This window comes from Pan paniscus, chromosome 5, assembly GCF_029289425.2.
Source record: "Pan paniscus chromosome 5, NHGRI_mPanPan1-v2.0_pri, whole genome shotgun sequence".
In the NCBI taxonomy this organism is placed as follows: Eukaryota; Metazoa; Chordata; class Mammalia; order Primates; family Hominidae; genus Pan; species Pan paniscus.
Window position 1 is genome coordinate 72,539,573 of NC_073254.2, and position 20,933 is coordinate 72,560,505.

General features: G+C 41.0%; 1 long non-coding RNA gene and 1 other non-coding gene across 3 annotated transcripts in view; both read left to right on the forward strand.

The window, feature by feature from the left end:
- Positions 1-639: 639 nt before the first annotated feature.
- Positions 640-20,933, forward strand: part of LOC129397971 (uncharacterized) — a 41,708-nt gene continuing 21,414 nt past the window's right edge. The window contains exons 1-3 of one of the 2 annotated variants that reach the window (XR_010112292.1): positions 640-2,649; positions 4,321-4,513; positions 18,585-18,766. This is a non-coding gene — a long non-coding RNA (uncharacterized LOC129397971). The remainder of the gene's footprint in view (positions 2,650-4,320; positions 4,514-18,584; positions 18,767-20,933) is intronic. The other variant, XR_010112291.1, reaches the window with a different exon arrangement.
- On the forward strand, positions 3,722-3,795 carry TRNAI-AAU (transfer RNA isoleucine (anticodon AAU)). The gene has a single exon. It is a non-coding gene; the product is annotated as a tRNA-Ile (tRNA).

The window sequence follows — 20,933 nt, forward strand, 5'->3', positions numbered from 1 at the left end:
CCGACAGAAGAAAGAATACCCTCATCAATTTCTCATGTCTTCGGAAGAAGGGACATGGGTTTGTAGTGGAATTCATGACTTTTTCTGCCTGAATATTAATTAGCAGAAGCATGTTCCATTTCTTTATATAAACCCACTCTTAGAACCAAGGTGAACTGAGTGAAAAAGATATTTGCCTTTATATTTCTCTTATCAAACTAACCATTCTTGAATCTACCTTTATCACTTTTCTCCCAGGACCTCCTGGTGGAAGAAACTGTGAAAATGGCTGGTGTCACTTCAGACGCAAAAGGAAAAGTGACACATCATGTTCAGAATCCGATTAAATAGTGTCAGTAATTATTACCTCTGCTTAAAGGATTCAGAGCTGAGTTTGTTCAGCTACCCTGCCCTGACTAATGGCATCATGCAGGTGTACTTAGAAGTAAATTTAAAACTCCCCCTTACTTTAGGATCACACATCTCCTAGGGTAACTGCAGGAGTGATTGGGAAAGAGCAGTCTACTCTGAGGAGGTCAGATGGAGACCAAGTGAATCCTGTAAAATAGAAGTAGTGTCATATGACAAAAATGCAAATCCAACACTACTACGTCTTGGATTTCTTCTTTGTTTCCTTGATTAATTTTCTTGCTTCACTCCAAAAATCATAGCATAAAGCAAATTATTGTTCTACCTATTGCTTTCCACTTTACTCATCTTTCATCTGGTGTCTGTGTGATTATGTCTCCATTAGAGACTGAGACCTGTTATTACCTATTAAATCCCTTCATTCCAGGATGTGGAACTAATTAGATAAGTTTCAGATTGTTGAATTGAGTGGTTATTTTAGAGGTAATTAGATAGCTAAATTTAACACTTGTAGCTCCACATAATGATGGAGTGCCAATATCTATTTATTCATAAATATCCATAGGCAGGGATCAGAACCAACATTTAGAAGACCCACTCCCTCAAAACAAGACGACCAAGAAAACAAATTGATTCTACTACCTTGGATTTATTAAACTTGCTGAGCAAAGAGCCGTACCTCTGTGAAGTCCCAGTACTGCCTAAAACAAAGGTGAGTCAGAGACCAGAATTTAAAGGGTCTGGGGACTGGAGCTATTCATAGAACACTTTTAGGGGAAAAGTTAGTAAGGTCCTTCTCAGGAGGGACTAGACAATTTCTAAACTAGGCGAATCATAGGTTTATTCAGTGGAACTTAGCTGCTGGAACATGGATCCGTTTGGCTTTGGTCTTACCTTGGATCTTCGGGTCTGAGTAAGCTGGTGTTAAAACAATTTGAGCTTAGTGTGGCATGGCAGGGTTTGTAGACTCGTCCTGTGCTGTAAGTCACAGGGCTTTTGCAACTTCTGTGTTTGTTCATTTCTCAATTTGCCCTCTTTCCTCACCAACAGCACTGCCCGAGTTCAACTTACAGTATAGCTACTGGAACTTAGCTCTGAAAAGGCCCTCTGCAAATCTAGAACACTCGTTTTTTTTGTTTTTTTTTTTTTTCCAAATAAGAAAGTTGAGGAGCAAAACGACGTGTCTAACGTCACACATTGAGCTAAAGACAGATGGGATCTGACATGCATTGTCAGCACAAATACAGCGCTTTTAAAAATCATACGGATTTTGTGTCGTGAGGCACTCAGGACTCAGCTGATCTCGGCGTTCAGTTGTGCGTGATTTTGGATTTGCACCTCGCCCTTGGGCAAGTGCAGAATCCTGGGATTATACAAAGCGCATCACAGTTAACCCCTTTGTCCCAGTCCGCAGAATGAGAGCTCGGAGCCCGGCCATGGGTGGCTCGGTTATATAGGCAGGAAAATCAAGGAACCCAGGTATGAGCAGGGGCGTTTGTGGCGCGGAGAGAGCTCCTGTCCTTGCCGTCCACCTATTTCTCAGGCTTGGCCCCTGGCGTGTAGAAAACCGCATCTCCGGAAAACCCAGAAAGTTACGTCGCCCAGGTACTCTCTTGTCATTCTCCGGTATGTAAAAGACTCAGGGTCTCTTCACGGATCACTGAAACCGCCTTCTCGGAGGCCTCCAGGGTGACTAAAAGAGAGGGTGGGTGTTCTGTGTTCTCCGGCCGGTGTGTTCCTCTTCATGTCCAACCGCTTGTGTCTGTGCCCGCTAGGGTCTCGGGGGTTTTTATAGGCACAGGATGGGGGCGTGGCGGGCCAGGGTGGTCTTGGGAAACGCAACATTTGGGCGCGGAGGAAGAAGTGCTCCTCCTCACCTAGGTCCATGGGCACAGGCCCGGGGGTGGAGTCTTGCTCCCCTCCCGTATCAGTACCACGGTTAGTGCTCTGCTTTATGGCCGCAGCAATCTCAGACACTTCCGAAGCGTGTTTTTTTTCTTGTTCCTTTTCGGGCGCCAGCTTTCAAACCAGACCAAAGGTGTGTGTTTTTCCCCGATTTTCTCCCAGCCTTCTTTCCTTTTCGCCTCTACTCAAGGCTGTGTCCAAAATTAAGCTCTCAGGAGGAGAAGGCCTCCAGCTGCCTCAAGGAAGGGCATTTCTCGCAGTGCAAAGTGCGGAAGAGGGGAGCCATACCGACTGAAGTATTAACCAGAGTCGGTTTGCACAGAGGCGGCAATGGATAGAATTTCAGAATTGAGGCGGAAAGACAGGCCAGCCCTGCGAAAGATGGATTGGAGAGAGGTGAGAATCTAGTTCAAAAGCCGGGAGAAGGAACAGGACATTAGCACAATAGTCTAGGCAGAGAGCTGGACCACCTGTAATACGGCAAGGGGGTTGGTTGAGACTTCTTTTATTTAATTATTCGAAACGTATCTATTGAGCTATTTATTAGTCCCTGGGTACTGTGGGTGTTCCTGCGTATTCAACCACCTTGTCGACGCTGCAGGATGCGGCCCCATTACCCAGGACCCAAAGAACTTCCAAAAATGAATCCCGAGGAACAGCTGTTTCTCTACTGGAGAAGTGGGCAGCCAGGCGGAAACACGCAGGGAAATAGTTCTCTTTGGGACAGAAGGCATCAACCTCGTAAGACCCAGCGATCAGCAGAGCTCCCGGAGAGTGTTTCTTAATCTAAAGGTCATGAGTCGGGCTTCAAAGTTGTCTTGTCGTGCGTAAAATACCAATGGACTTATACCTGTTTCATCGAGAAGGAATACAATGCGAACACAAAGACTGTAATGGAACGTATTTCTCTAAAGTGTCCTTTTCAGATAGAAATACGAGAGCGTTTTCCTGAGTTTTCTAAAAATGGGGTGGGGTAGGGATCAAATACTCACTTTTGGGAAACATGGGCGAATACAGTGGGAATCGTGCTGGAAGTTACGAGCAGGGGAGCATGGGTGGGGACTTATATTGGCCTTGACGGCCCGTGGAAAGAAACTGGCGGTAATTCCTTCCGTTTTCCGTCAATTTCTTCACGGGTTGCTCAGAAGCTACGGAAGCAAAGTAGAAAGGAGTGAGAAGGGCAGGCCAAAGTACCGGCGGAAGGTGATGGCGTTGCGTTTAAAAGGGTGGTCACTGAAACCCCTTGTCATGAAACACTGAAGCAGGTGACATTTGAACTTTCCTTCCTCAGAATTGTATTTTAATTGAAATGTCAGGGTTCGGAGAAATTTGCCGAGGATCGTAAACAAGTTAGCAAAGATCGCAGGTTCTTTCCAGTTCCGAGAAGTTCAGAAAAGTTTCTTTGGTGATTGGAATAACGTTCGCCTTTAAACTTCTCAAGAGATTTAGGGTGAGTTTTAAAAAGTGGGGCCGGTTAGCTCAGTTGGTTAGAGCGTGGTGCTAATAACGCCAAGGCCGCGGGTTCGATCCCCGTACCGGCCACACGTGACCTTTTAATGTTCATCTTACAGTAACAGTTGTGTGCAGTGATATCAAAAGTCACGGGAGAACAAGAAAAGAAATGTATATGTATTCAGTAATCTACACAGACTTTTAATGCTTGTTTCACAGTAACCACTGTGTGCAGTGATACAGACAGTCACAAGAGAACACGAAAGTAAATGTATTTGTACCCAGTAATCTTGATGGGACATAGTTCGCTGAATCGTACGGTTGCGTTTGCAGTTCAGTGTTCCTGCAAGAGCAAGATGACGAAGAGAGCTAAGATTCCAGAAAGAAATTGAAATCCGGGAGGAACGTGAAAAACAGACGGAAATAAGGACCTGGGCTTTTCATCCTTTTACGATTTCCAAAGTGTACAAATCTTTCTCTGTCGTGACTAACTCCTGATATGGGCTTTCCTAACTGTGCATCTGCTTACTTCCCGCAGACCTGTCCTTGGCTTGTGCAGGGTAAGTAAAGCCTCTCAAGAACTCCCATTTTTCATTTCTATTTCCTCTCTTTTAGCTTCCCTCACTCAACTCTAGAGATACTGGACTTAAGGAAATGTCCCCATAGAACGCTGAGCCTTTCGCCTCCTCTTTGCTCGTCTCACGGCTTTGTTAGACACGAAACCATCTTCTGGAAAATGTCTTCCCTGACACCTCTCCTACTTTTCTGAGTTTGGGTTGCTTTCCTCCTAGCACTCACGGAGATCCAGGTACGCATTTGTTTTAGCGGCATTCACCATGTTGGGATTGTCTGTTGCTTGGCCATCTTCTCCATGAGATCATAAGCTTCTTGGGGGTAGGATGCTTACTGCTAAATACTTTCAAAAGTCTGCATGAGCCAATGAACAGTGAAGGATAGGTGTGCAGGCATGATGGAAAGAGTGTCTTGTGGTCCAAATGGGCTTCACGGGTCTGTAGAATCCATGCTGTCGCAACATAGTGCATTTTGGTCAGACGAACAATAGGCTACACTATATGGTGATTGGCTCCATTTCACTGAACGCACCTCTAAGGCTCTGAGTGGCTCTATATGCCCCCAGGACTGGATAGTGGTAAACGACAGAGCATGCGCAATAGATCCAAAGTCAGGCAAGGTCTGAAATGTTTAACTTTGCTGAGGCTGAGAGACAGGAATGAACCCTCTTCCGCGATGGGAATTTCTACTCCACTGATCCATAGTCCATAAAACAGTGAGCCAATGCACCTCAAACCTCTATTTTCTATTACATTAATGTGATTGGTTTTGACATTTTCAAAATTCAAGTGATCACAATGATTTAGAACTAATGTTTACAAAACTATAATTTAGGAAATCCTTAGCTGTAAGCAGACGCACCTACACAGAGTAAAGAGAGTGATATGCCCTTTACTTCAGTGTCATTTATAACACTGGGGTAATAATACTTGGGGAAGCTGAAAAACTATATTGACCGACTTACGTAAAAATTAAGAAACATTCAGTATAATTTCTAGCACATAGTGCTGAAAACCTCCTTGTATGTGGAATATTGTTCACCTTTAAGGAAAATGCTTTCAAGGTCTGAGGAGAGATAGTAACGCATTTCTGTTGCTACTGGCTGTTTTGCTCATTTAGTTGTAGCAACAAGCTTCTGTGAACATAAAAATGAAATAACGCTTAAAAAAATAAAATAGATGGTGGAGGAACACCATAGGGATGCAAAGTAAGGTGTGATTTTCTAGGCAAAAATTGAGTTGTACAAAATAATGTAGTAAAGGATTTGTGCCTGATTCTTTTTTGTATTCCCTTTGAAGCTTATTTAGCTTATATTCCAAGGCCTCAATTGTCATCCTTCTCCCAACAAGACTGTTTCTCTGTACCACGAACATTCTGGTCAGATTCTCTGCTTAAGCATCTTGACCTCTTGAGCACTCATCTTTGTACTGAGACCCCGATATATGCCCAAATGATGCCCTTCCATAGGAGGGTTTCTTGTTTTGCCCAAAGAGCAATCAATTTTTCAAGCAATTTAGGGCTCTTTCCTCACTCGGGGTCTATGTGAAACCTTAGAGGGAAGCCTGTTCTTTCCAGGAAGAGAATCCCGGTGGGTTCTAACCTCAACCTGTAAATCCACTAAGCAAGCTCCTACTGAACACCTATGATGCAAGCTCAATCCAAGAGGCCAGCACTCCGTAAGGGGAAGGCAACCAAAGCAATAGGTAATGCTTACTGAGCAGTTCTTATTGATCAGATCCCTCTCTAGGTGCTGGGATCCAGCCAGAGAATCCCACAGTCCTCATTTCCCACGTGAAGAAAGATGATTGAAGGAAGGAGCAGGAGTGGGGAGTGGGGAGGGGGTGGAGGGTGGGTAAAGGATGTCTTCAAGGTGACAACTTCTCAGATTCCGCTCCTAAAAGCTTCTGAATGGGCCATCTCCACACTCCCAAGTCCCTTACTGCCTATGGATTCCTTCCCAGTAGACGTTGTCACATAACATCTTGTGTATTTTTCTTGTTTGCTTCTGATCTGTTTCTCCTCACCCCTATCAACTAGAAAGTAGCTTCGCAAAGGTGAAGAATATATGCGTTTTTTCACTGTTGAATGGCTGTACCCCGAACAGTCTCTTAACAAGATACGTGCTCGAGAAATACATGTAGGATAAAAGAATAAATGACTTCACCCACTCACCTCATAATTACAATTGGGTAACCTTGAGAGCAGAAAGCTCGACAAAAAATGTCCCGTTTCTTCCATCAGCTAGTGAGAAAGACCAATTATATGATATAGCTTGCAGTTTCTTCTGTAATCTATATCCCTTTACCACTCATTTTACTCAAACCACTGACAAGCCAAAAAACAAACAAACAAACAACAACAACAAAAAACCCAAAAAACCTAAATCACTTTTCCATTCTAAGCTAATGTTGAGTCAGTCTTCAAATTGTTATCTCATAGCATTTGCATTTCATTATTTAGTGCACCCATTTTGTTTCCCTCAACTGAAATAGCAGCAAAAACTGTATCCTCTCTGATGTTCAAACTCAAAACCTTTAGATTATGAGATTGATGTGTGGCCTGCTGCAGAAAGAGGGCAGTTCTCACCCAAGAGTTGACATCCCACGTGCTATTTTCCCCAGCACTGCTGCTTTATCAGTTCCTAACTTTCAAAGAACACAATCAATGGTGCTTGGAAATCACTCTTTATCAGCCAATCCTGCACCCAAAGAATTTTATCCTCAGGACAGGTGGAATCTACCCATTTCTAGTATTCATCTAACAAGACGACCATCTTGAGGCAAGAGGCCAAGAACGATTGTACCTGTTTTGCTGACTTTTTCCCTCTTGTGGCCCAGTGATCTGACTTCTCCCTCCTTCAGAGATCTTAATCGCTCTTACACCTCCTGTGGTGTCCTTTTTTGAAAAGACACACAGGACATGTTCAGTCCATAATAGTTCACTGCCTGACCAACTGAATGAATGAAGGAATGAAAAAATAGACTTTAAAGGTGTCTCCTGTCCATACTACTGTGTCTTACTCTCTATCTCCACTTGCATCTACACGACTGGAGACAATCCTGCTACAAAAAGTGTAAAGCAAATCTTGTATGCCATTAATTATACTAAGAGATTTATTGAATTTACTTCATGTAGTCCAATAGAGTTTCACCAACAAAACTATGTGTCCTAATCTGGACTTTCTAGAAGTAATGGAACCTCAGATAAGTTTTGTTTCCAAGGTGCCAGAGCTGCTAAGTGTCAAAGCTTGAACTGAGATGTTTTAGATTTTAAAACGTGATTCTTTCTCTGCTCCAGTTCACAATCTTACTCCCTACTCCTCTCCACAGCACCCCATTCATTCACACACCAAATATCTCATTCCCCAAATCCCCTTCACTTACCTTTTGGGCTTTGTTTCCAAGTCAACTTTTGACACATTTTTCTCCTTCAAACACCACATCCAGTGATTTGTCAAATAGTAAACATTATTCCTGCACAACATTTTTGAACCTGTCAATTCCTTTCCAATGATTCAGTACACATTCACAGGGAAGATGCTCTGTGCCAGACACTGTAGTAAGTTCAGGAGATTCTAAAGATTCAAGCAGCCCAGACCTCAAGAGAAGGCAGGACAAATATGGAGAAGGGAAGATCCACGTCCAGTTTTATGATTTCAGTCTCCGTGTCATGTCATTTACAGCTAAATAACCCTTTCAAAAATGTCAGTTTCAATATATCACTCTTTTGCACTCTGAACATTCCTGATTTCCTAGTTATAGCATGATCTTGCTTTTCTTTTATTTTTTTTCTCTTCTTTCTACCCAAATTGCGATTTTGCTGTAGAAAGTTGATTGATTAGATCCATTGCTGTATGGATGTTGTTCAGGTCTCAAATGTGTTTACTGATTTATTGTCTACTGGATCTATCAGTTACTGAGAGGGGACTGTTAACGTCTGCAAATGTAATTGGATTTTTTCTATTTTTATCTGGATTATCCAATTTTGCTTACGAGTTTTGAAGCCCTGTGTCCTTATATGCATTTGGGACATTATTTCTCTGGTGTGTTGACACCTCTAATTATGTAACAGCCCCCTTTATCCCTGGAAGTTTTCTACAATTTAAAATCTGGTTTGTCTGATTTGAATATATCCACCACAGCTTTCTTTGAGTAATGCCTAAATGACATATCTTTTCTCATTCTTTACTTTCAATATGCTATATAACTTTTAATCTCACATATAAGTATATTACTAGTGACTTTCCTGTAGTCAGCATATTCATTTATAATACATTCTGACAATTTCTGGTTTTCAATTCATTGTTTTAGATCATTTACATTTAATGTTTTTATAGATAAGTTTTTAGGTAGATCTATTGTTTTTCTTTCTGAGATGGAGTCTTGCTCTTGTCACCCAGGCTGGAGTGCCATGGTGGAATCTCCCCTCACTACAACCTCTGCCTCCCAGGTTCAAGTGATTCTCCTGTCTCAGCCCCCCAAGTAGCTGGGATTACAGGCACCCGGCTTCATGCCTGGCTAATTTTTTGTATTTTTAGTAGAGACAGGGTTTCACCATGCTGGCCAGGCTGGTCTCAAACTCCTGACATCAGGTGATCCAGCCACCTCGGCCTCCCAAAGTGCTGGGATTACAGGCGTGAGACGCCGTGCCCAGCCGATAGATCTACTTTTTAATAATTTATTAATCATTTGTTCCCCTTGTCTTAAATCTTCTATGTTCTTCTTCCTAGTTTATTTTGGTTTATTTAAATCTGGTTCCTAAGTGGTCTAGGGATCACCATATACATATATAACCTTTCACAGTATACGTAGAATCAATATTTTACCATTCAAGTTGAATATAGAAACTTCGTCAGCAGTTAGGCCCTTTACCTTTACCCTTTTATGTTATGTATGTAGCACATCTAGATACAATGACAACTGCATCAGATAAAGTTACAATTTTTGCTTTCAATCATGAAACATACCTTAAGGAACTCAAGAGAAGAATAATAGTCTGTAATGTCTACCCAGACATTTTCTATTTCGGCTTTCGTTCCTTCACTGATGGTGTCCTGTCTCCTTCTGGTATCATTTTTCTCATCTTAAATCTTTGCTAATTCTTGTCCAGCAGTTCTACCAGCAATGAATTCTCTCAGTTTACCTTCCTGTGAGAATGTATTTATTTACTTTTAGTCTGAAAGATATTTTTGCTCTACATAGCATTCTGGGTTGACAGGTCTTTTCTTTTGGTATTTAGTAAATGTTTCCTTGGGCCCCTATGGTTTCTGATGAGAAGTCCACAGTCATTCAAGTGGCAATTTCCCTTTTATTTTCATTTGGCTGCCTTCAAGATTTTTATGGTTTTCCTTAGTTTTCAGCAGTTTGATTATGATGTGTCCGGGTATGGATTTCTTTGGGTTTAACCTACTTGACATTTATTGAACTTCTAAAGTGTTTTGACAAATTTGATATGTTTTCAGCCATTAATTCTTCGGAGTTTTCTTTCTGGAGGACCTTTTTCTCTTCTTCCTGCAGGATTACAATGATGTGTTAGATTTTTCTTATTTTTCTGTTTGTCCCGGAGGCTCTGTTCATTTGCAAAAGCACTCCTTTTTCTCTATTGTTCAGGTTAGGTTGGTATTTTTGTTGTGTTTTCAAGTTCATTGACTTTATTCTGAGTGTCTCAATTTTGTTATTGAAATAACCCATTGAAGCTTTTTTTCTCCTAATAGTTTTGATGAATACATTTTTTAATTTTTAAGTTTAAAATCAGTGTTTAGAGCTTCCAGATACTTGCTAAGACTTCCCAATTTTCCATTCACTTCAAGAGTGTTATCCTTTCATTCATGGAGCATTGTTGTAATAACTGTTTAAAAGTATGTGTCAGATGATTGTAACATCTGTGTCTTCTCAGTATTGTTATTCGAGGATTCTCTTTGCCAAGTGAATTAAGATTGTCCTGGTTCTTCATATGCTGAATATTTTGGGGTTGTACTTTGCATTATGTGATGAGACACTGTGTCTTGTTGAAATCTTAATGATAATATTGCTATTTTTGTTTTTGCAGGCACGTGATTGCCTTGTGTTCAAGTTCCAATAACCAGCCAGCCTTGTGTGTTGTAGTTTCAAAGTCGATTCTATTTTCAAAGCCTTAACACTGCTATTCAGAGACTCTGGAGTATGTGCAACCCAGTGGCCAGTGAGGACTGGAAAGTAGGCTATCACTTAGTTCGATTCTCAGGCTCTTTTTAGATAAGTTGTCTTTGATCAGAGCCACTTATTCACAGCTCACAGGCGCATCCAGGAGTTCACATACAACTTGACAGGTTTGCTCTCCACAGTGTCTTTCCTGGTTACTTGGCAACTCCTAGTTTCCGTCTCCCGATCAGAAAGCTGGGGCTGTATTTACCTGAGTGGCTCTGCCCTGCGCTTTCCGTAATTATGCTGCATTTAGGACCAAGCTGCAGGAGGAAACAGGGAGAATAAGTGCAACTGGATATGTCCCTTTGTATCACAGCTCCTCAAAGAAACAGAAAACTAATTACACATCGATAGATCTATACTATACCACATACCAGTAGAATCTTAGTCAAGCCCGTATTGGTGCTGCCCTTACATAATGAGCCAAAGAAGTGTCCAGGCTGCTACTGAGATCAGTGTCTAACCTACTGTTTTCTGAGATCAGTGTCTAACACATATTTTTTTCCACTGTAACCTGGAGACCTGAGGTCCGACTAGTGAAACCTGGAGAATGTGGGCATCAATCCCACTACCTCTCACATGCTAAGCGAGCACTCCACCACTTGAGCTACTTCTTCATCTCACAGCATCTTTTTTCATCCTTAGTGGGCAGTCTAGAACACACGCGACTTCAAGGCCTTCACCGCGAAAGCAGGGCTCCACTAAGAGCAGATCTTCTCATTGATGGCCCAGGGCAAGAGTGCAGTGGGTACTTATTCTCTGTGAGGAGGGAGGAGAAAAGGGAACAAGGAGAAAGTCACAAAGGGAAAACTCTGGTGTTGCCAAAATGTCAAGTTTCACATATTCCGAGACGGAAAATGACATGTCCCACAGAAGGACCCTGCCCAGCTAATGTGTCACAGATATCTCAGGATGCTTAAATGATTTTTTTAAAAGAAAAGAGATGGCATTGTCACTTGTTTCTTGTAGCTGAGGCTGTGGGATGATGCAGATTTCTGGAAGGCAAAGAGCTCCTGCTTTTTCCACACCCAGGGACTTTCAGGAATGAGGCCAGGGTGCTGAGCACTACACCAGGAAATCCCTGGAGAGTGTTTTTCTTACTTACATCTGAGACATGTGTTGTCTTCTTGCTAAGGTGTGTCATGTAAAAGTTACATATCCAACTGCATGGCAGAACAATAATAACAAAAAAATGCAGATAAGAGGCATAAAGAATAAGAGACAAAGATCATATCAGAGTGAAAGAATAAAGAAAACACATTCAGCAATGCAGAGAAAGAGTGGACGTAGGGTGGAGAAAACCTAGGGTAGGTATAGGGTGGAATGTTTGTAGGAATTCCTGTGTAAAGAAATATGCCTGTTCAATTTAAGTGGCGTGTGTGTGTGTGTGTGTGTGTAAAATATACACGGAGGGAAGTAGTGATTGAAAAGCCTGGATGCTTGGAGATATGTTGGGAGAATATTATAAAAGCTAAAGACTCATTGAAAAAATTCCAGGTAGAAAAGCAGCATTTTAGGGAAAAGTTTTTAGTTTTAAATGTCAAAGAACTTGAAAATGGAAAAACTGGATCTGGGGAGAAAGAGAAAGAAGTCATAAAGATATTAAAGGATTGAGATTTATCCACATTGACTGTGTCAGTTCCTGAGGTGAACAGCATGAGTCTTTCTGCAGCTTCAATCCCCTTCACACTTCATGGTGAAGAAAACATCCTCCATGAACATCATAGCATGGATAAAGAAGGAGGTGAGTGAAACAGAAGAAAAAGATTCTGCAGAGTTTATGCAGGAAGGATCTACAGTATTTGTCAAGACATTGGGTGGAGAGATTTGAGGGAAAGGAGACAAAGGCACTGGCAAGTCTTGAGCCCGGTGTGGCAGACACAGAAGAGATTTTGAATTCATATCTGATCGATGCAAGAATAAATCCACTCATTTATCTGTATTTGGTAAATGAATGAATGTTACATGAGTGAGCTGGTGTGAAGAAAACAGATGATGAGACTATGTGCTAGACTAAAGCAAGAGCTTGTGATTTTTTCATTGAGAAAGAAGTCTGCTTTTCATATCTGGTTTCCCTCTTTAAAGTTATGTGATCTAAGGAAAATGGTTTAACTGCTCTGAGCTTCAGTGTCATCTGTAACACTAGGGTAATAATACTGGGGGAAGCTGAAAAACTATATCGACCAACTTACATAAAAATTAATAAATAGTCAGTATAGTTTCTAGCACATAGAGCTGAAAAATTCTTGAACGTGGAGTATTGTTCACCTTTAAGGAAAATGTTCTGAAGGTCTAAGGAGAGAGATCAGTGCAGTTTTGTTGCCATTGGCTGATTTGCTCATTTGTTTTGTAGCAATGAGCTTCTGTGATGATAAAAATGAAATAAAGTTTAAAAAGTAAAATAGATGGTGGAGAAACACAATAGGGATGCATAGTAAGGTAGGATTTTCTAGGCAAAATGGATTTGTACAAAAGAATGTAGTAGTAAAGGATTTGTGCCTGATTCTTGTTGTATTATTTTTGAATCTCATTTAGCCTGTATTCTAATTCCCCAATTGTTGTGATCCTTCTCCCAACAAGATTATTTCTTTGCACCGTGAACATTCTGGTGAGATTCTCTGCTTAACCGTCTTGACCACGTGAGCACTCATCTTTGTACTGAGACCCTGATATATGCCCAAATGATGCCCTTCCATAGTGGCGCTTCTTGCTTCGCCCAAAGAGCATTCAATTTTTCAAGCCATTTAGGGGTCTTTCCTCACCCGGGGTCTATATGAAACCTTAGAGGGAAGCCTGTTCTCTCCAGGAAGAGAATCCTGGTGAGTTCTAACCTCAACCTGTAAATCCACTAAGCAAGTTCCTACTGAACACGTATGATGCAAGCTCAATCCAAGAGGCCAGGAAGAAGGCAACCAAAGCAGTAGGTAATGCTTACTGAGCAGTTCCTATTGCCCAGATCCATCTCTAGGTGCTGAGATCCAGCCAGAGAATCCTAGAGTCCTCATTTCCCATGTAAAGAAAGACTATTGGAAGAAAGGGAAGCTAAATGATATCTTCAAGGTGACAACTTCCCTGATTCTTCTCCTGAAAAGTGAATGTGTCACCTCCACACTGCCGAGTCCTTTACTGCCTAATGACTCCCTCCCAGTAGATAACATCACATGACTTCTTGTTTATTTTTCTTTTTTGCTTCTGTCTCTTTCTCCCCACTCCCCCAACATTGACGTAGTATCACAAAGGTGAGAATATCTGTATTTTATTCACTGCGAATTGCTATACCCAAAACAGTCTCTTAACAAGATATGTGTTGAGAACTATCTGTTGGACGATTAAAAGAATAAAAGACTTTACCCACCCCACCCCATAATTATGTTTGGATGACCTTCAGAGCAGGCAATTGGAAGAGAAATTTCCCCTGCCTCCCCTATCAGCTAGAGAGGTAGACATATGACATAGCTTGCAGTTTCTGGTGTAATTTATGTGCCTTCACCACGCCTTGTACTCAAGCGACTGAGAAGCCAAAAGAAGGAAAAAATAAATAAAGACAGACAGAGAAAGGAAAGGAAAGAAGGAAGGAAGGAAGGAAGAAAAGAACGAAGGAAAGAAGGAAAAAGGAAGGAAGGAATGAAGGAAGGAAGGAAGAAAGAAAGAAAGAAAGAGAAAGAAAAGAAAAGAAAACTCACTTTTAAAATTTAAGCTAATATTTGGTATGTCTTGAAATCATTATCTCATAGCATTTGTGTTCCATTATTTATCACACCTATTTCATTTCTCTTAATGGAAATAGCGGCATAAGCTGTGCCTTGTCTCATGGTCAAACTCAGGACCTTCAGAATATGAGATTGACAGGTGGCCTGCTGCTCTAAGAGAGCAACTGTTCCTAAGAGGTGACATCCAGATTATTAAATCTCATTGCCCACGCACTGCTGCTTTATCAATTCCTAGCTTTTAAAAACACAATCAATGCTACTTGGAAATCACTCCTTATCAGTCAATGCTGCACTGGAAGAATTCCCCACTCAGGACAGGTGGAGTCCACCCGTTTCCAGTATTCACATAATTATAGGACCTTCTGGCTTGAGGGACCAGACACAATTGTACCTGTCTTGCTACTTTTTTTCCTCTTGTGGCCCAGTCATCTAGCTTTTCCCTTCTTCAGAGATCTTAGTCACTCTTCCTTTCCGTAGTCTCCTTTGTTGATAAGAAACAGAGGTAGTGCTCAATTCATGATAGTTCATTGAGTGACCAACTGAATGAAGGAAGGAAGAAATAGCCTTCCAAGGTGTCTGCCATTCATACTACTCTTACTGTGTATCTACACTTGCATCTCTATGACTGGAGACATTCACTCAACAAAAAATACAAACTAAACTTTTAACCATATCCTCCCCGTTTTTCCTCATATTTTTGTGCCATGAATTATACTAGGAGACTTAGGGAGTTTACTTGATGTAGTCTGATTGACTTTTGCCAACAAAATTATGCCTTAGTATGCACTTTTTAGAAGTAATAGAGAATCAGATAGGCTAAGTGCGTTTTTGTTGCTGTTGTTTGTTGTTTGTTTGTTCTGTGAGACGGAGTCTTGCTCTGTCTCCCAGTCTGGAGTGCAGTGGCCCGATCTGGGCTCACTGCAAGCTCCGTCTGCCAGGTTCAGGCCATTCTCCTGCCTCAGCCTCCCGAGTAGCTGGGACTACAGGCACCCGCCACCATGCCCGACTAATTTTTTTGTATTTTTTCAGTAGAGACGGGGTTTCACCGTGTTAGCCAGAATGGTCTCTATCTCTTGACCTCCTGATCCGCCCGCCTTGGCCTCCCAAAGTGCTGGGATTACAGGCGTGAGCCACCGTGCCCGGTCAAGTGTTTTTTTTTTTTTTTTTTTTTTTTTTTTTTTAAGGTGCCAAAGCTGCTAAGTGGGAAAGCCCGAATTGAGAAGCAGATATTTTTAGATTTTGCATGTGATATTTTTCCCTCTGCTCCAGCTCACGGTTATTCTGCCCATTCTTTTGCACTTTAGCTCATTCACTCATACACCAAATATCTAATTCCAGACCTCCTCTTTACTTACCTTTTGGGCTTAACTTTTTAAAAAATTTTTTTAAAAACTTTTTTTGAGTTGGAGTCTCACTCTGTTGCCCAGGCTGCAGTGTAGTGGCACAATCTTGGCTCACTGCAACCTCTGCCTCCTGGGTTCAAGTGATTCTTCTGCCTCAGCCTCCCGAGTAGCTAGGACTACAGGTACCCCGCTAATTTTTGAATTTTTAGTAGAGACGGGGTTCCACCACATTGGCCAGGCTGGTCTCAAACTCCTGACCTCAGGTGATCCGCCTGCCTTGGTCTCCCAAAGTGCTGGGATTACAGGTGCGAGCCACTGTGCCCGGCCTGGGCTTAACTTTCATCTTTTATTTTATTTCATTTCATTTCATTTCATTTTAAGACAAGGTGTCACTTTACTGCCAGGGCACTGGTGTGATCTCTGTTCACTGCAACCTCCGCCTCCCGGGTTCCAGTGATGCTCCCACCTCAGCCTCCTGAGTAGCTGGAACTACAGATGCATACCACCACGCCCGGCTAATTTTTGTTTTTTTTTTGTAGAGACAGGATTTCACTGGGTTGCCCAGGCTGGTCTCAAAGTCCTGGCGTCAAGGGATCTGCCCACCTCGGCCTCCCAAAGTGCTGGGATTACAGAAATGAGCCACCACGTCTGGCCTTGGGCTTACCTTTCAAGTCTACTTTGATTCATTGTCTTCCATCAAACACCACATTCAATGATTTGCCAAATAATGAACATTATTCTTGCACAACTCTTTTGAATCTATCAATTACTTTCCACTCATTTAGTACATATTCACTGGGGAGATGCTCTGTGCCAGACACTGTAGTAGGATCAGGTAATTCAGAGGAAGTATAGACACCCTAGACCTCAAAAGAAGACAAGATAAATATAGATGAGGGAAGATCCACCTCCAGATTCACCATTTTCAGTCTTTCTGTCATTTCCAGCTAAATAATGCCTTCAAAACTCTTTCAAAATAACTAAGTCACTATTTCAAACTCTTTCAATAATAGCACCCTTCTATATGATGGACCACTCTTAATTTCCTGGTTATAACATGATCTTACTTTTCTTTTAATTTTTGTCTTTGCTTTCTGGCTAAATTTTTATTTTGCGTTATGAAGTTGATCAGATCCATTGGTGGATGGTGTGGTTCAGTTCTCCAATATGTTGGCTGATTTGTTGTCTACTAAGTCTACCAATGACTGAGAGAGGAGTTTTAGTGTCTTCAACTAAAATTGGATATTTCTATTTTTACCTGGCTTATCTAATTTTGTTTATGAGTTTTGAAAATCTGTGTCCTCATATACATTTGGAACAGTATTCCCTGGAGAATGGACAATCGTAATTATTTAGCAGCCTTCATTATTCCTGAAAAGTTTCTCTGCTTTCAAATCTACTTTGTCTGATTTTAATGTATACAGCACAGCTGTCTTTGATTAATGCTTGCATGAGGTATCTTTCCCACTCTTTTCCTTCAATCTGCTATATAACTTTTATTCTGATATATAAGTGTATTGCAGGTGGCTTTCTTACAGTCAGCATATTTACTTTTAATACATTCTGATGATCTCTAGTTTTTAATTAAGGATTTAGATCATTTACATATAATGTTAATATAGATAAGTTTTTAGATAGATCTATTTAATAATGTATTAACCTTTGTTCCCTTTGTTTTAATTCTTCTATGTTCCTCTGTCTATCTTGTTTTGGTTTATTTCAATCTGGTTAGTAAGTGGTCTAGGGATTACCATATACATATATAACTTTTCACAGTATACTTAGAATCAATATTTTACCATTCAAGTTGAATATAGAAACTTCATCAAGAGTTAGGCCCATTACACTTACCCTTTTATCTTATCTATGTAGTACATCTCGATACGATGACAACTGCTTCTGATAAAGTTACAATTTTGGCTTTCAATCATCAAACATACCTTAAGGAACTCAAGAGAAGAAGAACAGTCTGTTATGTCTACCCAGACATTTTCTATTTCTGCTTTCGTGCCTTCATTGACGATGTTCTAAGTTTCCTTCTGGTATCACTTTTCTTATCTCAAATCTTTGCTAATTCTTTTCCAGCATTCTTGCTAAGAATGAGAATGTATTGACTTACCTTCCAATGAGAATGCATTTATTTGCCTTTATGTCTGAAAGATACTTTTGCTCCACATAGCATTCTGGGTTGATAGGTCTTTTTCTTTTGTTACTTACTGAATATTATGACATTTTTTTCTGGCCGCTATGGTTCCTGATGAGAAATCTACACTCATTCATATGGTAGTTTCTTTTTCATTTTCCTTTGACTGCTTTCAAGATTGTTTTGTACTTTCGTCGTTTTCAGCAGTTTGATTATGATATGTCTTGAAATGGGTTGGGTTTCTTTGGGTTTATCCTGCTTGACCTTTGCTGAACTTTAAAAACCTGGTTTATATCTTTTGACAAATTTGATACATTTTCAGCCATTAATTCTTCAAAGTTTTATCCCACAAAGACCTCTTTGTCCTCTTCTTTTCAGATTACAATAATGTGAATGTTAGATTTGCTATTTTTTAATTTGTCCCTGAGCCTCTGTTCATTTACAGAAATACTCCTTTCTCTCTATAGCTCAGATTATGTAGGTATTCTTGTTCTGTTTTCAAGTTCGTTGACTTTTTCTTAGTCATCTGCATTCTGTTATTGAGATCATCCAGTTAAGCTTTTTATTTCCCCTAAGAGTTTTGGTTAATACATTTTTTTAAATTCTTAAGCTTAAAATTGGTGTTTATATATTCCAGATATTTGCTGAGACTTTCCAACTTTCCATTCACTTCACGAATGTTATCCCCTAATTCTAGGAGCATTGTTATCATAACTGCTCTACTGTATGCGTCAGATGATTTTGACATCTGTGTCCTCTCAGTATTGTTATTCGAGGAGTCTCTTTGCCATGTGAATGAAGATCTCCCTGTTTTTTTCATAATGCCGAAGATTTTGGGGCTTGTAACCTGGACTTCTTTGGATTATGTGATGAGACACTGTGTTTTGTTGAAATCTTGAGAATAATATTGCTATTTTTGTTTTTGCAGGCACAAAATTGCCTTGTATTCAAGTTCCAAGTACCAACCAGCCTTCCACGTGTTGTTGTTTCAAAGATAACTCTATTTGCAAAGCCTTTACGCTACTGTTCAGAGATTTCCGGAGTGTGTGCAACTTCAGTGAGGACTGGAAAGTGGGCCATTGCGCAGTTCAGCTCTCAGGCTCTTTGTAGGTAAGTTGTTTGGGATTAGAGCCACTTATTCACAGCTGGCAGGTGTGTCCGCAAGCTCATGAACAACTTTATGGGTTTGCTTTCTACAGTATCTGTCCAGGCACATTCTAGTTACTTGACACATCCTGGTTTCAGTCCCCTGAGCAGAAAGCCGAGGCTGTGTTTACCCAGGTGGCTCTGCCCTGCACCTTTCACGATTGTCTGACGTTTAGGACCAAGCTGCAAGCAGAAACAGGGAGAAAAGAGCAGTTGTACATGTCCCTTGGTTTCACAGCTCCTTGAAGAAACAGCAAATGAATTACACAGTAGATCTACACTATACTGAATGCCAGGAGGGAGCCGTCACCAGCCCTGTATTGTTGCTGCTCCTATGTCTTGAACCAAAGCAGCATCCTGCTCTCAGACACTAACTTGGGTTTGGATACTTGAGTGTTTGGAGACCCAAGGTCCAAATAATAAAGCTTGGAGAATGTGGGCGTCGATCCCACTGCCTCTTGCATGCTAAGCAAGCGCTCTACCGCTTGAGCTAATTCCCCACGTCAGGGGAGCTTTATTGATCCTTAGTGGGTGTCCTGGAACACAGGGGATTTCAGGGCCTTCAGCGGGAAAGCAGGGCTCTACTAAGAGCAGATCTTCTCACTGATGGCCCAGGGCAAGGTGCAGTGGCTACTCATTCTCTGCAAAGAAGGAGGAGAAAGGGAACAAGGAGAAAGTCACAAAGGGAAAACTCGTGCTGCCAAAATGTCAAGTTTAGGGTATTCCGGGACAGAAAAAGGCACATCCCAGCAAAGGAGGACATGTCTAGACCTGCCCAGCTAAAGTGTCAGAGATTTTTTAAAAATGATTAAATGATTAAAAATGATTAAATGATTTTATGTGTGTGTGTGTGTGTGTGTTGTGTGTGTGTGTTTATAAAAGTGGGATGGAATTATCACTTTTCCTTGTAGCTGAGACTGTCTGGGGGTTGTGAGATGGTCCAGATTTCTGGAAGGCAAGAAGCTCCTGCTGTTTTCGTAACTAGGCCATTCCACCAATGAGGCCAGCGTGCTGACCACTCCCCTAGGAAACCCCTGGAGAGTGCTTCTTTCACTTACATCTGAGATATGAGTTGCCTCCTTGCTAAGGTGTGTCATGTACAAGTTACATGTCCAACTATATCTCAGAACAACAACAACAAAATTACAGAGCAGAGCCATAAAGAATAAGAGACAAGATCATATCAGAGTGTAAGAATATGTAAAACACGGTGTAAGAATCAAAATTGAGCTATGCAGAGAAGGAGTGTACATATGGTGGAGAAAACCGGGCTGTTTGTAGGAATTCGTGTGTAAAGAAATAAACCTGTTCAATTTAAGTGGAGTGTGTGTGTGTGTGTGTGTGTGTGTGTGTGAAATACACATGGAGGGAAGCAGTGATTGAAAAGCCTGGCCACTTGGAGATATATTGGGAGAGTTTTATGAAAAATCCCATGACTAACTGAAAATATCCCAGGCAGAATGCTTAAATAATTAAAGCAACATGTTAGAGAAAGGTGTTTAGTTTTGAATGTCAGAGCTTGAACATGAGAAAACAAGAACTGGGGAGAAAGGGAAAGAAGTCATAAAGATATTAAAGGATTGAGGTTTACCCACATTTATCACGTCAGCACCTGAGGTGGACAGCAGAAGTCTTTCTGCAGCGCTAGTGCCCACGACACTTCATGCTGCAAAACACATCCTCCATAAACACTGTAGCATGAATGATGACAGAGGTGAAAGAAAAGGAAGAAAAGATTCTGGTGATGTTGTGCAGGAAGGATCTACTTTATTTGTCAAGACATTGGGTGGAGAGATTTGAGGGAGAGGAGACAAAGACACTGGGAAGTCTTGAGCCTAGAGTGGTAGACACAAAAGAGATTCTGAATTAATAGCCGATTAATGAATCCACTCATTTATTTGTATTTGTTATGTGAATGAATGTTACATGAATGACCGGGTGTGGAGAAAACAGATGGCGAGACTATGTGCTAGGGTAAAGCAAGAGCTCAAGTTTTTTTGTTTTTGTTTTTTAATTTAGACAGAAATCTGCTTTTCATATCTGGTTTTCCTGTTTAAAGCTACGTGATTTGAGGAAAATGGTTTAACTCCTCTGAGCTTTACTGTCATCTACAAAATTTAGATAATGTTAC